This window comes from Triticum dicoccoides, chromosome 6B (assembly GCF_002162155.2).
Source record: "Triticum dicoccoides isolate Atlit2015 ecotype Zavitan chromosome 6B, WEW_v2.0, whole genome shotgun sequence".
Lineage (NCBI taxonomy): Eukaryota > Viridiplantae > Streptophyta > Magnoliopsida > Poales > Poaceae > Triticum > Triticum dicoccoides.
The window spans coordinates 217,812,032-217,820,859 of NC_041391.1; positions in this window are offsets into that span (position 1 = coordinate 217,812,032).

The following is an 8,828-nucleotide window of genomic DNA, read 5'->3' on the forward strand; positions in this document are numbered from 1 at the left end:
TACCCCTCAAGATTAGAAACCCACCCCTAGACCCTTCGAGACTTCAACGTATAACCCAGCTCGAATCCTTAACCATGAGTTTAACCTACGGAATTGCAAGAGAACTAGTTAAGCTTCAGTAACCTTTGCTCATCACAAAGTTGATTATGGAACTAGTGGACATAGTGAACTAGCACATTATCATCCTAAGATAGCACCAGAACTAACGATGCCATAGGGAAGATTTTTTCGAGGATACATGATTAGTAGGATTAATAACTTGATGAGATTATATCAGTAACCTTGAGGAATTGTCTAAGACTCTTTGGTGGATAGTGAGGTTTTCATGATGATAAAAGAACATGGTGGGATCCTGATAATAGGGTAGCATAACCTTCGTTACCCCTGAGTAAATTGGATTTAGTAGGACAATTATGATCACCAACTGAGATTCTCGGAAGTATAAGGATTTGACTTAGCTAGGATATCAATATAAGATAGTTGATATTACAATAATGACTTGGGGGAACATGTGGAAATTCCCGTTGGACATGAGTTTGGATTAAAACAGGTGATCCTAGTGGATTATAGATGCTAAATAATTTTCCATGGTTCGGAGTAAATTGGATTTAGACTGATGATCTCGATCATGATACCATGTTTCTCGGTGGACAATAAGCTAGGAGATTGGATTAATTGTTGGAGTTGATTTAGGGATCTATATAAGCCTGACCTTGGAGTTTACTTGACCATGATAATGGGAATTGGTGGATTTACTATAGTAGAAACGACCCTTTCAAGCATTGGGGATTATAGGGTCTTTAGGAGATGATGTGGAACACGAGCATATGCGTTGGATTTGTAGAATTAATGAGTTATGTAATGATTAATGGAAGTTAATGGGCTGTTGGAGTTGATTCATAGGAAGGAAACAAGATCTTGGAGTGGCATATGACATGTTTTCTTAGGATAGAGATGCACTATCTTGGACCTTAGGAGAATAGGCTGAGCACTTGGATTGTCATGTTTAAATTCAAGCTTGGAAGCTAGTATGCTCTACCCATGGATTTTTATATAGGGATAGCCATGCATATGAGTTTGGGTATAGTTGAAATGTATGATTTTGTTAGGACCCCTCTTGAGAGCCATGAGGATATGAATAGCATGAGTGATGATTGGAGTTGACCTATACGAGATGATTCTTTCAATAATATAATGTGATTTGTTTGGAGGCTAGATAGAACAATTGGCATTTCAGAAACCGTGCTTAAGGATAAGATGATAAGCGTTCACCCACACACTAGAATCCTTGAAGCCCTTAAACCCTACCAAGCCACAACATGCTCGGATCATGACCACAGGCTTTGGCTCTAGATCGAGAAGACCTTTGCCAATGCTCAACCGAGACCACACCGATACCCCAGCCTTGTACCCCATGAACAAGTCTTCATCAAGTACATGGACAAGTTGGTTGTCATCTTTATTTGGTGACCTACTTGCCTACCCAAAGACGGAAGAAGAACCATTCAGCTGGTTAGGGTACATCTGAAGACCGCCATGTCAAGGAAGAAGAACTATACCAACCACCATCGTCAAGAAGTAGACCTCCACGTCAAAGACCGGGTGTATCTGCAAGCCACTTCTCTGAAAGGAACCAAGCATTTCCATGTCAAAGGGAAGCTCACACCAAGATTTATCGGCCCTCTCCAAGATCACTGCAAGATGAAGAATAGACGGCTACCAGCTAGAGTTACCACCTGAGTCACCCACTGTGCACAACATTTTTACACACAACACCACTCCGAAAATGTTTCCGACTTTCTAACTAGTCTGGTCTCTACAAGGACATCGATCACAGAGCCATCGACCTCCATCCCAATATGACCTACACGAGAGACCCCAATTGCAATCTGGATCAAATAGGACGTCATACATGAAGCCATGCCATCGAGTACTTCAAGGTTCAATGGAGCACCACTCGGAAGCAGAAGCAGTATGAGGACGTGAAGACTACCCCAAACCTAAGTTTTCGTATTCCCTTCCGCGCCTAGTTGGGGAATCGCGGGGACGAGATTCCTGTAAGGGGGGTTGGTCTGTCACACCCTGATTTTCATGCCACAACACATAAGCTAATAAATCATGATAAAGTGTGGTTTGGCAAAAACTTTTGCATTATTTGGCTTTTATTTTGGAATTGGTTTTCTCTCTGTGATTTTTTTCAAGTGCTCTTTAAAGTCACCTACTCCACCTTCTATACTTCATCTCCTTGCCCCAAACTTCTGCCCAATGATCATGCCATGCGTATAGTGCAATATAGTATTTTCTTACAAAAATAATCTGGCCAAATAGTATTTTCAAAAATTAGTATTCCAAAACCCCCGGAATTAAGGTTTGCACTACAAGTACTTGATTTGGGGTATGAAAAATATTTCAAAGAGTATATTTGAAACCTATTAGGTATAGGACTCCCACAAACCACAGAATTGTAATTTTAAAAGTTATTTTCCTATTTTATTTAAAGGCTTTTCCTTTAGGCCAGAAATGGTCTTTAATAGGTTAAAATTATTTTAATGCTTTAAAAATATTTGTGAAAATTTAGGGAAACTCAGTAGACATATGTTGTCCATATAAAAGAATTTCAACACATGGTTATGTTCAAAATATTGGTCAAACCCCTCAAAAACCCTTTTTGGATATTTCAAGCTTTTGAAATATTTACAAAGGAAATATTCTCTAAAAATTCCAAGGAAAATCCAGCAAGTCACAAATACATATTGTGATCACCTTGCAAAACTCCATATCAATCAAGGTCATTTTGGTTCACCAAAATGCCCCAAAACCATCTGTGACCAGAATCAAATTTGAACAACTTTGTACTGCCAACTTTTTCTCCTTAACCCCAACCTTTGTGATCTTGTTCACATGACCAAATGAGTCCACTACACTGAGTGGTGCATCAAGGGGAAGTGATTTGCTCAACTAGATCTATACAAGTTCATTTCTGCTAATTTCTAGGGTTTGCCAAAGTTACATTAGCAAACTCTTCCAAATGAGCTCATCTTCCTTCTACCCTGTCATTTTGTGAGGACAAACACCCCTGCCAAGTGGCACAAGAAGGAAATCAGTGCAAGTAACCAAAACCATATCAAACACCTTCTGCCACTTTACCAAAATTCCATTTTTGACCTCTTCCACTAATCTCCATGGGCTCAACTTTGTACCACAGCTGCTCCTGATGCTCTTCTACCTCTAGTAGCAATGGCAGCATCTCAGATCAATTATTTGGGGGGGGGGGGGTAAAACCACCTATTTCTCTCTCTATTCACCCATGGCAGCACCTCCCTCTCTCCCATTTCTATATGCCAGCACCCCACGTAGCATCTCTCCACCCGAGGGCATCCAAGGAAACCCCAAGGCACAAAGGGACATGCCCTGGCCCTTTAAAAATGGCCGTTCCAGCCATTTGCACGCTCCAGAGCGCGCTACAGTGCGGCCATGCACTGTAGCCGCCCCTGCCAACCACCTCCAGCCACCTCGGGCCTCCCCAGCATGCCCGACGATGCGCCTCGACGTCCGCGATACGGAAGCTGGTCGCCCCCCTCCTTCCTCTCTCTCTCCTCCCTGCTCGCATGCGCACCATGGCCGCCCGAGAGCTCCAGTGAGCATGCTCACACGCGTGATGCTCTGGCCCTCCCTCGCTCTCTCTCTTCCTTCCCCTGGCTGTAGAACACTCCCATAAGGACCCCAGACACGCTCAAGTGAGCCCCCGTGGCCTCCAGCAACAGCTAGAAGCTCACCGGCGCACGAGCCACGGTGCACCTCACCCCCCTTTTATTTAATCCTCCCCGAGCTCCACTCTCTGAACCACTCGCCCCCTCCAACTCCAAATCGACCCCCTGCACCCCAAGTTCATCTCCAGAAGGGCCTAAGCTTGAGCTCGAGGTCGAGCTCCGCCGCTTCGGCTCACCTGCGTTCGCGAGGTACATGCCTCCTCTGCCGCTCCTCTTCCTCGATCTGGAACCGCAGCGAGCCCCTGACCATTTCCCCTCTCTTCCCCGCTTCGTTTGCAGCTGGAGTCGACCTAAACGACCACCGCCCGACGCTCCTCCACCGTGCCTCCTCATCGCCGGCAAACTAGGCCTCCCCGGCGATCATCTCCACCCCCATTAGAATGGCGACTACCTCCTGGACACAACAGTGCCCTCTGCTTGACCATCCGTGCCCTACAGCGCTACCGGTGAGCATCGCTGCCCCTCTGGTCGCGAGGTCAGAGATGATAGGCGGGCCTCGCCTGTCATCCTCTTCTCTCCCTCGCCCCTCTCTCTCGCTGAAGCCTGGGCCCCGCTGAGGGAGTCCTGGATTAGGGGGTCCTCGGATAGCTAAACTATATGCTTATGCCGGACTGTTGGACTATGAAGATACAAGATTGAAGACTTCGACCCGTATCCAGGTGGGACTCTCCTTTGCGTGGAAGGCAAGCTTGGCAATTCGGATATGTAGATTCCCTTATCTATACCCGACTCTTTGTAACCCTAGCCCCCTCCGGTGTCTATATAAACTAGAAGGTTTAGTCTGTAGGACAAGAACAATCATAATCATAGGCTAGCTTCTAGGGTTTAGCCTCTACGATCTCGAGGTAGATCTACTCTTGGAATACTCATATCATCAAAATCAATAAAGCAGGAAGTAGGGTATTACCTCCATCGAGAGGGCCCGAACCTGGGTAAACATTGTGTCCCCCGCCTCCTGTTACCATTAGCCTTAGATGCATAGTTCGGGACCCCCTGCCCGAGATCCACCGGTTTTGACACCAACATTGGTGCTTTCATTGAGAGTTCCATTGTGTTGTCACCGTAAGGCTCGATGGCTCCTTCAATCATCTACAACAATGCGATCCAGGGCAAGGTTTTCCTCCCCGGACAGATCTTTGTATTCGGTGGCTTCACACTGCGGGCCAACTCGCTTGGCCACCTGGAGTAGATCGATAGCTACGTCCCTGGCCATCAGGTCAGGTTTGGAAGCCTGAATTACACTGTCGACATCCGCGGAGACTTGATCTTCGACGGATTCGAACCCATGTCAGGTGCGCCCCACAGTCGCGATGAGCATGACCTAGATCTGGTGTCTGACGGTGTTCCGGACAGACCTACAGCTGCCTTGGCTTTAAATCCGGCGCAGATCATGCCATCCGAGGACGGGAGGATGGACCCTGCCATGGAGGCTGCACACTCAGCGGCGATAGAGCCGAACACAGATCTCCCCTCCAATGAGGTATGTGTCATCTGACCTCCAGACTCGTCTTCGGCCGTAGACTCTGAACCGCGTGCATCCGTGCCCATCGGATCTAACTAGGCACCATGGAGTTTAGCTCCACGGATATCTTTTAGCACTCGCCCTTGGGCAATGTGCTAAACTCATTAAAATCTCTCTCCCTGTCGGGAGACTCTTGGCCGAACTATGTCCAGCTTGAGTGGCAAGTAGACGATGAAGGAATTCGTTGCCCACCCACCACCCACTTAATAGCCACTATCGATGATTTAACCGACATGCTTGATTTCGACTCCGAAGACATCGACGGTATGGACAACAATGCTGGAGAAGAACATGAACCACCGCCCACAGGGCGCTGGACGACCACCTCATCATATGACATATATACGGTGGATACACCCAAAGAAAACAATGGCGAGGATCAAAAGAATGCGATGGAGGGTGATCCTCTTGAGAAGCAACCTAAGCGCCGACGTCAGCGGCGCCACTCTAAACGCCGCCATAGCAAAAACAGCGATACCGGCACCAGAGACAATAACACTCCGGATGATGTCGAAGACAAAAACAATCCCACCTAGCCAAGCTTCGAGCAGGCCAGACGGGACGACGGGCAAGCTAGCCCTGATGAACAGGTAATGGACCGAGATTTGGAGGATGACAATTACATGCCTCTCTCCGAAGACAAGGTGAGCCTCAGCGACGAAGGATTTGTCGTGCCTGAGGATCCCGTCTAGCAGGAGCGCTTCAAGCGCCGGCTTATAGACACTACAAAGAGCCTGAAGAAAAACCAGCAGCAGCTTTAGGCTGATCAAGATCTGCTCACTAACAGATGGACTGAAGTCCTGGCGGCCGAGGAATACAGACTCGAGCACCCAACCAAAAGCTACTCGAGGCGCAGGTTGTTACCTCAATTCGAGGACGAGGCACTAGAGCCTATAGTGCCAACGTAGGATGCGGCTGACCGACCACCCCGTGGCCGAGACAAAGTGGCGTATCAGGCCGAACACCAGTCCGCACCACGTCGCCGAACAACTAAAAACACCAAGGCCCGGGGCTACACGCATGACCTGCAAGATGAATTGGAAAACAAAGCAGGACACTCAAGATCGATCTACGGATCACGAGGGCGTGCCCCAACGCGTGACGATGACTGCCACGCTGGATATACCAAATACAAATCCGTTCGGGCCGAATACACTAGACCAGATTCATCCGAACTGCGTCGTGATGTAGCCCGACACAGAGGCACCGCACACCCCCTATGCTTGACTGACGAAGTAATGGAACATGAATTCCCAGAAGGGTTTAAACCCGTAAACATAGAACCATATGATGGGACAACAGACCCCACAAAATGGATCAAAGATTTCCTTCTCCATATTCACATGGCCCGCAACGATGATCTACATGCCATCAAGTACCTCCCACGAGAACTCAAGGGACCAGCTCGGCATTGGCTGAATAGCCTGCCGGCAAACTCCATTGGCAGTTGGGAGAACCTGGAAGACACATTCCTTGACAACTTTCAGGGCACTTACGTGCGATCACCGGACGCTAATGACTTAAGTCACATAACCCAACAGCCCGGAGAGTCAGCCAGGAAATTCCGGACTCGGTTCTTAACTAAAAAGAATCAAATCGTCGACTGTCCGGATGCCGAAGCCCTAGCGGCCTTTAGGCATAACATCCGCGATGAGTGGCTTGCCCGACACCTTGGCCAAGAGAAACCGAAGTCCATGGCAGCCCTTATGACACTCATGACCCGCTTTTGTGCGGGCGAGGACAGCTGGTTGGCTCGTAGTAACAACACATCAGGAAATCCTGACACTTCATACGCCAGAGATAGCAACGGCAAGCCCCGGTGCAACAGACACAAGCGTTGTAATAATGGCGATAACATCGAAGACACAACCATCAATGCCGGATACAGTGGCTTCAAGTCCGGTCAACAGAAGAAGCCATTCAAAAGAAACAATCTGGGCCCGTCCAGTTTGGACCGCATACTCGATCGCTCATGTCAAATTCACGGCACTCCTGATAAACCAGCCAACCACACCAACAGAGAATGTTGGGTATTTAAACAGGCCGGCAAGCTAAATGCCGAAAACAAGGAAAAGGGGCCACATAGTGATGATGACAAGGAACCCCGGCTACTGAACATAGAGGGACAGAAGAAATTTCCTCCCCAAGTAAAAATGATAAATATGATATACGCCACCCATATTCCCAAGCGGGAGCGGAAGCGCGCACTAAAGGACGTCTATGCGATGGAGCCAGTCGCCCCAAAGCCTAACCCATGGTCCTCTTATCCGATCACTTTCTATCGCAGGGACCACCCTACTAGTATCCTTCATGCCGGCTCAGCCGCACTGGTCCTTGACCCTATCATCGACGGATTCCACCTCACAAGAGTCCTCATGAACGGCTGCAGCAGCCTGAACTTGCTTTATCAGGATACTGTGCGCAAAATGGGCATCGATCCCTCGAGGATCAAACCCACCAAAACAACCTTTAAAGGTGTCATACCAGGTGTATAGGCCTGTTGTAGAGGCTTAATCACATTGGAAGTGGTCTTCGGATCTCCGGACAGTTACCGTACCGAAGAGTTACTCTTCGACATCGTCCCCTTTCGCAGCGACTACCAGGCGTTGCTCGGACGAACCGCGTTCGCTCGGTTCAATGCGGTGCCACATTATGCCTACCGTAAACTCAAGATGCCGAGTCCGTGCGATGTCATCACGGTTAATGGCAGGGCCGAACTCCCCCTCACTACCATAGAATCTACCACCGCTTTAATAGTAAGAGCAATGGATGGCACCTCCCAATCGAACCTCGAGTCGACGGCCAAGCTCACGGACTCCGTTAGAGGAGTCCGAACTACTACACAATAGGATAGCCCGGCCCGTCCGGAGCTTAAGTAAAAACACTCCGGCAAAATTTAAGACAAGCCACATACTGCGGCTCAACCGCTCTGTGGCGAAAAACCATTTCTTGCATTTTCTTTGCAGGTTCACCTTTGTGTAGGCCAAGGCAGATGGCGTGGAAACAACGCGAGCACGTAGGGGAATCGCCAGATACTCCCCTCTATGATCATCCGACTACACTCCGGATCCGCATACACCTTCCTCCGGCCTGGTCTCAGCAGGTTCCGCAATCATATTTCTTTTTATCACATTACCTATACTCATACGCATTGACGTATTATTCAAATACAACATGTGGGTTTATATGATGCTCGTCTGCTGCTATTTCTTATTAAAACTCTTTTGTTAAAAGGCAGCTGCATATCGCGATATACCTTAATATGCCGGGGCTTCATTATACCCATACTACGGCAAAAAAGTCTGAACACCTTCACGGCAATTCGGCACCCCGAACTTATAGCATTATATGCATCAGCTCCGAATCATGTCTTGGGTCAATAGTTGGGTTTGCCCGGCTCCTATGTTTTGGTACCTTACGTTCCTCTATATCGGCTAAGGTAGCGCAGAGAGAACTACTGCGATTGTGTCCCGGTTCTTCTGGACAAGCACCTCAGTAGAGAAAGCCAAAAACTGACTGTTATGATGCAGCGAGAG